The sequence below is a fragment of the Schistocerca americana genome, chromosome 5 (genome assembly GCF_021461395.2).
Source record: "Schistocerca americana isolate TAMUIC-IGC-003095 chromosome 5, iqSchAmer2.1, whole genome shotgun sequence".
In the NCBI taxonomy this organism is placed as follows: domain Eukaryota; kingdom Metazoa; phylum Arthropoda; class Insecta; order Orthoptera; family Acrididae; genus Schistocerca; species Schistocerca americana.
The window spans coordinates 148,961,048-148,977,265 of NC_060123.1; positions in this window are offsets into that span (position 1 = coordinate 148,961,048).

Here is a 16,218-nt window from a genome sequence, read left to right on the forward strand (position 1 = left end):
ATTACTTCACAAAATATTGAGGAATGACTGCCACTCAGAAATAAATTGCAAGATTTCAAGAGATTCAGGGTCTCTTTTTACATTTAAAACTACAAAATTTTCCGAACAATCTTTAAACTTTGTAATAATTCCAAACCTGTAGACGTAACATTTCTTACCTCTCCACAACATCCTTCACATGTTCCTATTACAACACGCTTGACAGGTGGGTATTGGTATTTCCGCTGCTACAGTATATTTCTGTACCACTGTGGCGTGTGCATGCTAACAACAACAAAACCGTAACTTGCAAAGTGCCTGATGGTCTATGCATCCATGTGTGGCCAAGCGGTTCTAGGCGCTTCTGTCTGGAACCGCACGACCGCTACGGTCGCAGGTTCGAATCCTGCCTCGGGCATGGATGTGTGTGCTGTCCTTAGGTTGGTTAGGTTTAAGTAGTTCTAAGTTCTAGGCGACTGATGACCTCAGATGTTAACTCCCATAGTACTCAGAGCCATTTGAACCATTTTTCTGTGCGTCCATAAGACGGTAATACACGATAGGAATCCTGAGAGAGGACTAGGTGGTGGAGGTGGTGACGGGGGGAGGGGGGGGGTGTCGAGATAGCACATTCTTGCCACAAACACAGAAAAACTGGACATTGCAGCTAGCAGGCATAGGATGAAAGGTTGCTAGCAGGCATAGGATGAAAGGTTGAAGGGTGAAGGGGGGGGGGGGGGGGCGGTGGGATCAGCACTCATCTGTCAAGCACGTTGTAATAAGAATTTTTGAAAGATAATGTGAACATGTAAAAAATGTTTCGTGCTCGAAAAACAGTACAGTTTTGTAATCGTTACAATGTTTGCAGATTATTCACGAACTGCTGTAATTTTAAATGTGAAAAGATAGTAATTTATGCTCTGATTTTACTATAACTACGTAAGAGTAGTCTAGTGGCTGTAAGAATGTACACGTCTTATCTTTGTCCCACTGCCATCCATTTGCAGTATATACTTCGTCCATGGTGGTTCCATAATGTACAACTGTGAACTATGCATTTTACTGTATACTGTGCATTTTAAGAATTAGTGCTAACGTGAGCATACCCATGTGTACTAGGTACTTTTTAATTGACTGGTTCTACCGTAAATAAACGTGTGTATAATGTGCTGTATTTTATCCACCATAGTGCCATCATGGCACGAGGAACTAACTTACTAACTCACGATGGAACATGTTTGAAAAAAAATGGAGGTGTATAAATCAACATTTTCCAGTCTCATATTTCTAGCGCCATACAAATTTTCTCAAATATTTTTTTCATAAATCATGAATGGATACATATTTCGATGCATATGCATTATGTAATTTACACACTTTTTGGAGCGATCTAACGTAGTAATTTATAATAACAGAAGCTAAGATCGCTTAATATTAAATAGATCACTTCATGGCCAATTTCAACAGTAACTATCGTTCTCCGAGTCTAAGATCTCCCAGAAATACAATTATGAGAATGATGTATAATTATATTTCTGTGAGATCTGAGAATCTGCGAATGACAGATTGTTACTGTCAAAAATGGTCATAAAATAAACTATTTCACATTAAGCGATCTTGGCTTCTAAAACTATAAATATACGTATCGTGTTACACAACAGAAGACGACAGGTACAACTGTCGAAACCGGTTGTCAATAAAAAAAAAAGACTGATTCACACGGTCTTGGCTACTGAAAGTTCTTTTCCTAGTAAAACATCGCTCCTTCTAAGTTCTCGATACAAAAATATTCAGTGAAAATCATTACATTAGCAATCAAGTGATTGGCTAGCAAGACCCGATGCTAAATGTCACTGGAATAAGGGAACAGAATATGGAAAGTAACTGCCTGAAGAGAAATAAAAAATGCAATATGATAAGCGAATGCAGTATGTTACATGTGTTCCTTAGTGTTGGTCATTGTTGTCACAATAGCCTGCGCGGTATCACCTACATGGATAGAAGTAAATCAATTTTCTTAATGTCGAGCAGACTGGCGTCAGCACTGATGGAATGATATTAGACGATAAAATCAAGAAAATTGTAAGATTATGTTTTCTTTGTCACCATTGTTATTTCACGTATGTATTGAAGGGACCCTGAGAGAATCTAAAGGCTATCTCAAATAAGTTGTTTGTCGTGGAGGGAAAGTCTTATTTGGTTCCTTAAGGACACAGTAGCGATTGTCTAAACAGAAACTATGTTGATTGCTTATGAGATCTAACGTGTGATAGGTGTTGGATGATTAAATTTTTAATATGGGAATAGAGAAGAAGTGGAAGAGTTTTGTTCGGATGTGGAGTATGAGACGTGGCAGTGATCTGCTATCTCACTAACACTCTGATTTCCTAAGGCTAAATTTAAGTAAGCCAGCCACTAGAGTAAGAGAAGAAAGGATAGTGGAACATATCCTCAGTATGTGGCCTGTTTAATTTAATCTTGATTGGTGCAAACCGCATCTTAATCCGACCTTTAGACCAGTATATATCTGATTTTCAGTTTTGCACACACATCAGAATTCCCTGACTTGCACGACGGCTGCTTCCGACCACTGTAGCACAGAAGGCTGCCGAGCAGTTCATGTTGTAGTCTTCAGTACAAAGACTGGTTTGATTCAGCTCTCCGTGTTACTCTATCCTGTGGAAGCCTGTTCATCTCCCAGTACCTACTGCAACCTACATCCTTCTGAATCTGCTTAGTGTGTTCATCCCTTGGTCTCCCTCTACCATTTTTACTCCTCATGCTTCCCTCCAGTACTAAACTGGTGTTCCCTTAATGCCTCAGAATGTGCCCTACCAACCGATACCTTCTTTTAGTCAGGCTGTACCACAAATTTCGCTTCTCCATAATTTTGTTCAGTACCTCCTCACTAGTTACGTGATCTACCTATCTAATCTTCAGCATTCTTCTGTAGTACCACACTTCTAAAGCTTCCATTCTCTTCTCGTCTAAACTATTTATCGTCCATGTTTCACTTCCACATGTAGCAACACTGCATACAAATACTTTCAGAAAGGACTTCCAGAACTTAAATCTTTACTCGACGTTAACAAATTTCTCTTCTTCAGAAATACTCTTCTCGCCAATACCAGTCTACAGAGTTCACAACTGCCCCTGTAAGTGTCTCACAATTTAAAATATAATTCCTAAATCTCTGTGTAACCATTATCAAATCAATCTGAAACCTTTCTCTGTCTCCAGGTCTCTCCCACGTATACAATCTTAGCTATGGGCCGATCGATGTGGCCGAGCGGTTCTAGGCACTTCAGTCTGGAACTGCGCGACCGCTACGGTCGCAGGTTCGAATCCTGCCACGGGCATGGATGTGTGTGATGTCCTTAGGTTAGTTAGGTTTAAGTAGTTCTAAGTACCAGGGGACTGATGACCTCAAATATTAAGTCGCAGTACTCAAAGTCATTTGAACAATTTTTTTGTTTTTTTTGTTGTTTTTTTTTGTTAGCTATGATTATTTTATCCTCTGTGAAAAATTCTACTGGGCTACCTAGCTCCCAGTAAAAATCCAAACCATCCATGGTAGGGCTGGAACGAAGTGTTGGTAGTACTGTGAAGTCTTGACACAATATTACTACCAGTTAAAACTAACAAGAAGATGCAGTATGTGGATTACACACTCCTCAGCAAAGGCTGTTGGACTTGCCTCAAGCCCTGAAATGTGGGAGGAAGCAAAAGCAGTGCAAAAATAAAAATATGTTTTTAAGGAGATATCATTATTATTTCAATCAGTGTTACTATAAAGTTGGCACTGCAGGAACCAGTGTGTTGCAGTATCATATAAAAATTGTCTATATTAAGGAAAGTGATGTGTCTGACGTTATAATCTACTAAAAAGTGGCAAACAGGGGTCACAGACCCCCGTTCAAGACAAAACACGATGGGTGTTTACTGAGGATGGACCGAGAGCTGTTGGCAGTTACAGCTCAGAGGCGTAACCAGTTTTTGGCCGTTAGTCTGATGTTGCAAACTCAAACTATGAACAACTTCGTAGGAAGGGACTTTAATTCGTGTTTTGAAGTTATGCTTTTCACTTCCACAATATTTGAAGCTTTAGGCGTTTGTATGTTAGATTAACAAAATTCATGTCGCGTCATTACGTGAACTATCACACTGCTGATGGTAAATATTATCTTGTGAACGTTCTCTGTGATGTGTTAAATATCCAGTGATGATCATTTTGGTCCCAACTGTGGGTGTCAATTTTTATCTTCTTGAAGAATATTGGGTCTTTCATAGCCAAGCAGATTCTCAACTACACTGACCTTTCCTTTTCAAAGTCCCTTGTGACAGCAGTATTATTGTGACCTGAGATAGTAGTCGTTAGTGAGTTAAATTTAAATGTGCTCCTCGAGAATTCTGGTGCATGGCAATTGTAACTTTGCACTTCTCTTGTTTTGAAGACATAGGCCTTAATAATACAGTCTGCTTTTACCAAAGTAATGTGTAAATTATTTGAAGGTGTATAAATTTCTTCCTGAGTTGTGTTGGATTAATGCAAAGACTAACTATACCACGGAAGTTGGAGCGCGACGAAAGAACTACTGCTGGGCAAATAGCACACAGACGCAGAAGGTATAACTCTGTTATCATTCTTTCACGCACTCCTGTTACTACTTCACTTCTGATTGCATAAGTTCATTCTAACACACGATGTTGGCTTTTTTTTTTTTTGGCATATTGCTACTATTAATCGTTGGTAGATGAACTAATTATAAACGGGTACACAGCCTAAAACGTTTCAAAGTAACGCAGCTCTAAATCAATGCACTAATAATAACCGGCAAGGAAGTTTTCTGTTGCAAGGAGATAAGGAAAGAAGACGCAAGTAAGACATAGTTGCAAGATTTTCATAAAGAAAAAAGCCTTCTGTCAGAAGAAACAGTTACTAACACCAAGAAACGGAAACACTAAACCAGATTCGTAAGAATCTGTGTTTGAGGCACTGCTGTGTATTTGGATAATGGGGAAGACAGAAATGAAACTATTAGAAGTCACAAAAAAATGAACTTAGGGGAAACTATTCAGGATCAGACGGATTGATCGAATAAGGTAACAAGAGGTTCTACAATAAGACAATGAGGAAATCATGTGTAATGAACATAATGAATTGATGAGGCAGACTAACTGACCATGTACAATGACACGAGCCGTAGCTGGAACTATAGTTGAAGACAAGGTGGAAGGAAAAATCGTTGTAGGAGCTAGCTTAAATATAAGGACATGCGGGAGATCGTTGATGAACTAGGAAATGGAATTATGGTGAACTGTAGAGGAGATGGAAGTAACGGTACGAAAAATGGCACGAAACTGCACTGCCCGAGAAGCAATACGTGGGTGATGGGGGAGTTACTGATGCAGCAAGAGGTTCCTTCCAGTACAGGCCTTCCCAGCAAGGTGGCGCGAAGTCATCCCATTGAACGGAGACTGTGTTGAAAAATACGAGTTGGTAGCCAAAAGAGTGGGGAATAATATGGTGTATTGGAATCCTAAATAAAATGAACCTGCTTTCAGAAACAAGTGTGTTGCATTACTTACTGAACGCCCCTCGTATGTTAGTATTACTCAGACAGAAAAGGAGTTGATTCTTCAGACTCGGTACCCTATGGTCAATTTTGCCGAGAAAGGCGCAGAAAACGATTCTCTAGAATAACTGCGATCGGAAGTTTAAATAAAAGAGAAACATTATCGTGGAATACAACGACGCGTTCCAATAAAATTCCTCACAGAGTTACTATCAGGAATCCTATTTCGTGAATCTATCGATCTCGGACCAAAGCAGCGCTCGCCAGTAGAAAGACGTCTTTAGGGGCCTGAACCCACGGTCTGCTGCCATCATAACCTCACACTGAAGTTGAAGGCCGTTTCCTTCGGAGTCTGGTGCCAGTCAGCGAACATGTGTGTCCACCAAACCTCACAACCAGAGTGCTATCGTCGGTGACTCAAAACCGAATGAGTCACAAATTTTCCTCTCTGTACGCTCCTCAGCGTCTCTGGAAGGGAAATACACGTAAAACTGCCCTTTAGCCAATCAGAACTGCTAACTCATGTTCAGCCAGTGGCTAGCTCACCCAACGCGAGGCTTCTAAGTCTCTTCTTAACTATATTTCGGGAAAAACACTTCAAACACTTCAGCGGAAAATTCCTTGCGGGAAAGAGAGTGAGAGAACGAGAGAGAGAGAGAGAGAGAGCTGTTTTAACGGCAGAGCTGACGTCAGGTCGTCGCGGCATCCTCGTACTCAGAGAGCCTTAACATTCCTTCGTCTATTTGTGCCGGCAAAACATAAAAGACTCCGAGACTAGCCGTGCGCGTCAGCTTTCGCGGCGCCAGAGGGAACACCCACACACCGACATGAAGAACCGGCTTCAGGGCGATTTGCGGTTCCCACACTGCGTCTTCAAAGACACCCCTTTTTCTAGTCTGCTACCCAGAACAGAAGCTCGCAGCGCAGGCACGTCCCGACACTGAGTAGGGTGAAGCTTTCGGAATCATGGGGCTATGCAGATAGCAATAAGAAAATATTCGGCTCAGCCCGTGTGGGCAGCTCAGAGGCCATTATGTTACAGGGCAATCACTACACACGTTGTGCACAAGCGGCAAGAAGGTTTTCCCAGAAACTTTAATGAACGTAGCAGTCATCCTGACGAATATGGAAAAAGTAAGACGGTATTGCTTAAAAAATTCCTCCGTGCAAATATTAATGCTATTTAAAATAAGATCTGTTGTTAAATTCGATGAATGCTGCTTACAAATCTTTCACTTTCTAATCTTATAGGGTCCACCAGATTAGTCAACAGAACAACTAGTGGCATCTGTTACACATCAGAGTAAATCAGAGTAACTGCTTACATTTAAAAAATAAGGCACTGTACCCTATATGAATCAATCTTTGCAGGGCTTTCTGAATAGGAATATAATATCCATTATTTTTTCATTAAAGTATTTGTGTTCCTAATCAATGCAGGCTGGAGAGCCAAAGAAACTGGTACACCTGCCTAATATCGTACAAGGTCCTCGCGAGCAAACAGAAGTGCCGCAACACGACGTAGCATGGACTCGACTCATGTCTGAAGTAGTGATGGAGGGAACTAACACAATGAACCCTCAGGGCTGTACATAAATCCATAAGACTACGTGGGGTTGGGGACGTCTGAACCGCACGTTGCAAGGCATTCCAGATATGCTCAATAATGATCGTGTTCGGGGATTTTGATGGTCAGTAGAAGTGTTTAAGCTCCGAAGAGTGTTCCTGGAGCCACCCTGTAGCAATTCTGGACGTGTGGGGTGTCGCATTGTCCTGCAGGAATTTCATCTACATCTACATCTACATCTACATTGATACTTCGCAAGCCACCCAACGGTGTGTGGCGGAGGGCACTTTACGTGCCACTGTCATTACCTCCCTTTCCTGTTCCAGTCGCGTATGGTTCGCGGGAAGAACGACTGTCTGAAAGCCTCTGTGCGCGCTCTAATCTCTCTAATTTTACATTCGTGATCTCCTCGGGAGGTATAAGTAGGGGGAAGCAATATATTCGATACCTCATCCAGAAACGCACCCTCTCGAAACCTGGCGAGCAAGCTACACCGCGATGCAGAGCGCCTCTCTTGCAGAGTCTGCCACTTGAGTTTATTAAACATCTCCGTAACGCTATCACGGTTACCAAATAACCCGGTGACGAAACGCGCCGCTCTTCTTTGGATCTTCTCTATCTCCTCCGTCAACCCGACCTGGTACGGATCCCACACTGATGAGCAATACTCAAGTATAGGTCGAACGAGTGTTTTGTAAGCCACCTCCTTTGTTGATGGACTACATTTTCTAAGCACTCTCCCAATGAATCTCAACCTGGTACCCGCCTTACCAACAATTAATTTTATATGATCATTCCACTTCAAATCGTTCCGTACGCATACTCCCAGATATTTTACAGAAGTAACTGCTACCAGTGTTTGTTCCGCTATCATATAATCATACAATAAAGGATCCTTCTTTCTATGTATTCGCAATACATTACATTTGTCTATGTTAAGGGTCAGTTGCCACTCCCTGCACCAAGTGCCTATCCGCTGCAGATCTTCCTGCATTTCAATACAATTTTCTAATGCAGCAACTTCTCTGTATACTACAGCATCATCCGCGAAAAGCCGCATGGAACTTCCGACACTATCTACTAAGTCATTTATATATATTGTGAAAAGCAATGGTCCCATAACACTCCCCTGTGGCACGCCAGAGGTTACTTTAACGTCTGTAGACGTCTCTCCATTGATAACAACATGCTGTGTTCTGTTTGCTAAAAACTCTTCAATCCAGCCACACAGCTGGTCTGATATTCCGTAGGCTCTTACTTTGTTTATCAGGCGACAGTGCGGAACTGTATCGAACGCCTTCCGGAAGTCAAGAAAAATAGCATCTACCTGGGAGCCTGTATCTAATATTTTCTGGGTCTCATGAACAAATAAGGCGAGTTGGGTCTCACACGATCGCTGTTTCCGGAATCCATGTTGATTCCTACATAGTAGATTCTGGGTTTCCAGAAATGACATGATACGCGAGCAAAAAACATGTTCTAAAATTCTACAAGAGATCGACGTAAGAGATATAGGTCTATAGTTTTGCGCATCTGCTCGACGACCCTTCTTGAAGACTGGGACTATCTGTGCTCTTTTCCAATCATTTGGAACCCTCCGTTCCTCTAGAGACTTGCGGTACACGGCTGTTAGAAGGGGGTCAAGTTCTTTCGCGTACTCTGTGTAGAATCGAATTGGTATCCCGTCAGGTCCAGTGGACTTTCCTCTATTGAGTGATTCCAGTTGCTTTTCTATTCCTTGGACACTTATTTCGATGTCAGCCATTTTTTCGTTTGTGCGAGGATTTAGAGAAGGAACTGCAGTGCGGTCTTCCTCTGTGAAACAGCTTTGGAAAAAGGTGTTTAGTATTTCAGCTTTACGCGTGTCATCCTCTGTTTCAATGCCACCATCATCCCGTAGTGTCTGGATATGCTGTTTCGAGCCACTTACTGATTTAACGTAAGACCAGAACTTCCTAGGATTTTCTGTCAAGTCGGTACATAGAATTTTACTTTCGAATTCAATGAACGCTTCACGCATAGCCCTCCTTACGCTAACTTTGACATCGTTTAGCTTCTGTTTGTCTGAGAGGTTTTGGCTGCGTTTAAACTTGGAGTGGAGCTCTCTTTGCTTTCGCAGTAGTTTCCTAACTTTGTTGTTGTACCACGGTGGGTTTTTCCCGTCCCTCACAGTTTTACTCGGCACGTACCTGTCTAAAACGCATTTTACGATTGCCTTGAACTTTTTCCATAAACACTCAACATTGTCAGTGTCGGAACAGAAATTTTCGTTTTGATCTGTTAGGTAGTCTGAAATCTGCCTTCTATTACTCTTGCTAAACAGATAAACCATCCTCCCTTTTTTTATATTCCTATTAACTTCCATATTCAGGGATGCTGCAACGGCCTTATGATCACTGATTCCCTGTTCTGTACATACAGAGTCGAAAAGTTCGAGTCTGTTTGTTATCAGTAGGTCCAAGATGTTATCTCCACGAGTCGGTTCTCTGTTTAATTGCTCGAGGTAATTTTCGGATAGTGCACTCAGTATAATGTCACTCGATGCTCTGTCCCTACCACCCGTCCTAAACATCTGAGTGTCCCAGTCTATATCTGGTAAATTGAAATCTCCACCTAAGACTATAACATGCTGATAAAATTTATGTGAAATGTATTCCAAATTTTCTCTCAGTTGTTCTGCCACTAATGCTGCTGAGTCGGGAGGTCGGTAAAAGGAGCCAATTATTAACCTAGTTCGGTTGTTTAGTGTAACCTCCACCCATAATAATTCACAGGAACTATCCACTTCTACTTCACTACAGGATAAACTACTACTAACAGCGACGAACACTCCACCACCGGTTGCATGCAATCTATCCTTTCTAAACACCGTCTGTACCCTTGTAAAAATTTCGGCAGAATTTATCTCTGGCTTAAGCCAGCTTTCTGTACCTATAACGATTTCAGCTTCGGTGCTTTCTATCAGCGCTTGAAGTTCCGGTACTTTACCAACGCAGCTTCGACAGTTGACAATTACAATACCGATTGCTGCTTGGTCCCCGCATGTCCTGACTTTGCCCCGCACCCGTTGAGGCTGTTGCCCTTTCTGTACTTGCCCAAGGCCATCTAACCTAAAAAACCGCCCAGCCCACGCCACACAACCCCTGCTACCCGTGTAGCCGCTTGTTGCGTGTAGTGGACTCCTGACCTATCCAGCGGAACCCGAAACCCCACCACCCTATGGCGCAAGTCGAGGAATCTGCAGCCCACACGGTCGCAGAACCGTCTCAGCCTCTGATTCAGACCCTCCACTCGGCTCTGTACCAAAGGTCCGCAGTCAGTCCAGTCGACGATGCTGCAGATGGTGAGCTCTGCTTTCACCCCGCTAGCGAGACTGGCAGTCTTCACCAAATCAGATAGCCGCCGGAAGCCAGAGAGGATTTCCTCCGATCCATAGCGACACACATCATTGGTGCCGACATGAGCGACCACCTGCAGATGGGTGCACCCTGTACCCTTCATGGCATCCGGAAGGACCCTTTCCACATCTGGAATGACTCCCCCCGGTATGCACACGGAGTGCACATTGGTTTTCTTCCCCTCTCTTGCTGCCATTTCCCTAAGGGGCCCCATTACACGCCTGACGTTGGAGCTCCCAACTACCAGTAAGCCCACCCTCTGCGACTGCCCGGATCTTGCAGACTGAGGGGCAACCTCTGGAACAGGACAAGCAGCCATGTCAGGCCGAGGATCAGTATCAGCCTGAGACAGAGCCTGAAACCGGTTCGTCAGACAAACTGGAGAGGCTTTCCGTTCAGCCCTCCGGAATGTCTTTCGCCCCCTGCCACACCTTGAAACGACCTCCCACTCTACCACAGGTGGGGGATCAGCCTCAATGCGGGCAGTATCCCGGGCAACCACAGTCGTAGTCCGATCAGGGGATGCGTGGGACGAGCTGGCCGTCCCCGACAAACCCCCATCCGGACCCCCACAGTGATGTCCATTGGCAACAGCCTCAAGCTGTGTGACCGAAGCCAACACTGCCTGAAGCTGGGAGCGAAGGGATGCCAACTCAGCCTGCATCCGAACACAGCAGTTGCAGTCCCTATCCATGCTAAAAACTGTTTTGCAAAGAACGTCTGAACTAATCTACAGGGAGCGCAAACAAATCGACAAAATTTAAACGATTATTAAAATACAAGATTGCCTAGTAAATGCAGTAATGCTGACACTGCTCGGCGGCGGAAGGAGACTAAGCGAAATTACACTATTCAGGTACTAAAACACGATGCTACAACTCTCAAATACTATAATACGCCCGAAATTTATGAATTAAACAATGCAAGAACCAAAAACACGCAAAGAAATTAAGAATTAAACTATGTAACAAATGAGTGAGCTAGGAGTATACGACTTGCTGCTGCAGCTGCTTATCCAACGGCGGCAGGGAGCACACTGACTGCGACCAACCGACACTGGCCGTTCAAAACAAAACAGTAGACAAACGACTACGCGAATTTACACTATTCAGGTACTAAAACGCGATGCTACAACTTTCAAATACTATAATACGCCCGAAATTTATGAATTAAACAATGCAAGTACCAAAAACACGCAAAGAAATTAAGAATTAAACTATGTAACAAATGAGTGAGCTAGGAGTATACGACTTGCTGCTGCAGCTGCTTATCCAACGGCGGCAGGGAGCACACTGACTGAGACCAACCGACACTGGCCGTTCAAAACAAAACAGTAGACAAACGACTACGCGAATTTACACTATTCAGGTACTAAAACGCGATGCTACAACTTTCAAATACTATAATACGCCCGAAATTTATGAATTAAACAATGCAAGCACCAAAAACACGCAAAGAAATTAAGAATTAAACTATGTAACAAATGAGTGAGCTAGGAGTATACGACTTGCTGCTGCAGCTGCTTATCCAACGGCGGCAGGGAGCACACTTGTGCACTGTCCCAATCATACCACAATACTCCCGAGGTCTTCCGAATGCACAGTGGATATGAATGGATGAGGGTGATCAGACAGGATGCCTACGTACGTGTCACCTGTCAGAGTCGTATAGACATATCAGGGATCCTATATCACTCCAACTGCACACACCCCACACCATTACACAGCCTCCACCAGATTGAACAGCCTCTGCTAACAAGCAGAGTCCATGGATTCATGAGGATGTCTCCATACCCGTATACGTTCGTCCGCTAGATACAATTTGAAACGCCTGACAAGGCAACATTTTTCCAGTCATCAACAGTCCAATGTCGGTGTTGATGGGCCCAGGCGAGGCGTAAAGCTTTGTGTCGTGCGGTCATTTAGGATATACGGCGCCTTCGGCTCCCAAAGCCCATATCGATGATGTTTAGTTGAATAGTTCGCACGGTGACAACTGTCGATGGCCCAGAATTGAAATCTGCAGCAATTTGCTGAGAAGTTGCAGTTCTGCCACGTTGAACAATTCTCTTCATTCGTCGTTGGTCCCATTCTTGCAGCTGGCGCGGTGGCCGAGCGGTTCTAGGCGCTTCAGTCCAGAACCGCGCGACTGATACGTCGCAGGGCCGAATGCCGCCTAGGGCATGGATGTGTGTGATGTCCTTAGGTTAGTTAGGTTTAAGTAGTTCTAAGTTCTAGGGGACTGATGACCTCAGAAGTTAAGTCCCATAGTGCTCAGAGCCGTTTGAACCATTTGAACCCATTCTTGCACGATCTTTTTCTGGCCGCAGCGATGTCCGAGATTTGATGTTTTACCGGATTCCTGACAGTCTCGGTACACTCGTGAAATAGTCGTACGGGAAAATTCCCACTTCATATCTATGTCGGAGATGCTGTGTTCCATCGCTCGTGCGCCGAGTATAACACGACGTTCAAACTCATTGAAATCTTGATAACCTGCCATTGTAGCAGCAATAACCGATCTAACAACTGTGCCACACGCTTGTCTCATATAGGCGCTGCCGACCGCAGAGCCGTATTCTGCCTGTTTATATGCCCCTGTATTTGAATATGCATGCGTATACGAGTTTATTTGGCGCTTTAGTGTCTATTATAAAAGTAAGTGTACAGTGTGGGTACCGCTAAAATTCAGAAACGAATCCCGGTACGATCAAGTACGTTATATGGTGTGGTAGCCCTCTGTCCCACATACATGAAGAAGTTTCCCGTTTTTACCAGAAGGGCGTGCTTTTGAAGATATAAGGGTTGCGACGTTTCACCCTCGAGAAATTTCTAGAATGTTCCAGGACATTCGAGAGTATTCGAGAACATTGTAAAACATTCTATAATATTCGGGAGCATTTCACAACATTCCAGAATGTTCAGGAATGTTCGTTAATGATCTGGGATGCTCTGGAATGTTCGGGAAAAATGTGGAACACTCGGGAAGATTCGAGAATGTTCGGGAACATTCCAAATCATTGTGGGAACATTCCAGAACACTGTCTAATGTTGTGGAATGTTCTGGAACATTGTTGACTATTCAAAGGCTTTTTGACATGTTCTGGAATTCGCCACTGGCGGGGCTACCCATTGGTAGAGGTACATAAAGCAAGATTCGTCGTGGTTTCGAACGCTAGTTTTTTGTCAGTGACGAGGGCAGAAACCGAAAAAAATAGTGCACTGAGTGAATAAAAACAAACAGTGAAATGTGAGTAGTCAGAGTGATACAGTGACTGAATATAAATTGAAAATAAAGCGTGAAAAGTGTGTAAAGTTCACTTGGTGTATTTGTTAATAAAAGGTTGATTTTATTTGTATTTTAGAGAATTCCAAACATAAAACAGGAGATTTTTTTCACTTGTGAAGCAAAACGGCGAAAACAAAAAGAATAGCGAAAAAACGAAACAGACGAAGAGCGCGAAGCTCTTTTAGTTCCAACGAAAGAGAATGAGTGAGAAGCAGAGAAACCGAAGAACAGCGAAATTAACGGACTGAAGAATCCAGAATACCGACACAATCTTATAATGAAAGACTGCTAATTCAAACCAGCCATGAAAATATCACCCTACGAGAAACGCGGCCGAGGACAAGCAAACACTACAACCTAACAAATGAAGCATTCCACTACGACCCGATAAAAAAATATAACACACACAAACACGTCGTAATCGTAAAAATTGGATAACATCTGTCAATTTGCAACGCGAAAATATTCAGTAGAGAAACACGAGGATTCTGCTACATGAAAGGAAAAATTCGATTACCACCACTGGTAGCACCTCCGCAGGTATTTTTATGTTATGTGATGGGGGCTCTCCAAAGTCAAAACGATTTTTCCAAAATATGAAAGTGTACCAATGGCTGTTTTCGGTGTCACTTCGATCAACATTAACAGAGATGAAATCGACTACGTTTTTCCCATCCAAGGACAAATCTATCACAACATGGGATCATTACTACCACTATCCAACGAAGACCATACGTTTCTGCAAGTATATTCCATCGGAAATGAAAAAACAGAATTTGATCAACGAGGCACAAATATCAGTGGACTGAGACAAGAAGTAGTCCAAGATGTACAGAGGATCTTACACAAATATAATCAACTGATTCACATATTCAAAACAGCACTAGACCATGGATTTCTATGCTTACCGCTTAATGATCAGAGACAATGAAGCACACAATTACATTCGCTGTTAATTCCAACAATTCCTGGTAGATACGTATGCAAAAACAGAAGCGGAAGGAATGCTTTAAGTAAGACTGAATCAGGAGAAACAAAGCACGGAAGAATACGCCCGCCTTCGAGACGCAGTAATAAATGACGGAAACACTGACGACATTGAAACAATGGTAATCCTGCCGTCATCGCACACGTGATGTCTGAGACACATGCACGAATATACTCTAGATGTCATGAACTACATAAGAAATATGGACGACCTGACCGCTCCATAACATTCACATGCAACTCGTTATGGCCAGAAATCAACAACTAAGATACGGACAATCACCCATGCATCGACACGCCATAACAGCCCAAGTTTTCAGACAAAAACAAATGAGATTTATTGAGGTAATCACAAAATACCACATCTCTGGAACCGTTACATGCTGGATGTACACAATGGAAAGGCAGAAACGAGACTGCCTCATTCTCACAATCTCATATGGCTACACGACAGAACTCATCCCACAGGTATCGACAAAATCATCCAAGCTGAATTTCCCAAGCCACAAGGAGTTACGAAACTGTAGGATATAGTAGTAAAAAACATTATTCACGGACCATGCTGGCCATTAAACGCCAAATCGCCATGTATGAGTGATGGAAAATGTATGAAAAAGTATCCAAAACCATCCTTGGACGACACACAAGCCGGAGTTGATGGCTAACCCAAATACAGAAGACGAACACCCAAAAACGGTGGCTTCGCGCCAAAATATCAATACGAGGCAGCGACGAGTTGCAAATAGATATACAGTGGATAGTATCATATGACACAGTACTTTCCAAAATGTTCCAAGCACACATAAAGTTAGGATACTGCAATTCAGTGACATCCAACAAGTCAGTGACATGGCAGTATTTCAAATAGCCAAAGAAAGCGGACAGCAAAACAGAAACAACGAGTTCCTCATGTACCAAATGGGAAGATACATCAACAGTAACGAAGCAGGGAGGTGTATTTTCGATTTTCCCTTACACGAACGCGAACCAATTGTGCAACATCTAGCAGTGCGTTTGGAGAGTGGACAGAGAGTTTACTTCATGAAAGACACCGCCAGAAAAGTTGCAAGGGAACCATCTCAGAACACAACATTAACAAAAATGGTTCAAATGACTCTGAGCACTATGGGACTTAACTTCTGAGGTCATCAGTCCCCTAGAACTTAGAACTACTTAAACCTGACTAACCTAAGGACATCACACACATCCATGCCCAAGGCAGGATTCGAACCTGCGACCGCAGCGGTCGCGCGGTTCCAGACTGTAGCGCCTAGAACCGCTCGGCCACCTGGCCGGCACAACATTAACAGCTTATTAAGACTGTGCCAAACGGATCAATTCGCTAAAACATTACTATATGTCGACGTCCCTACCTATTACACGTGGAACACAACAAGAAAAATCCTGAAACGACGACAACAAG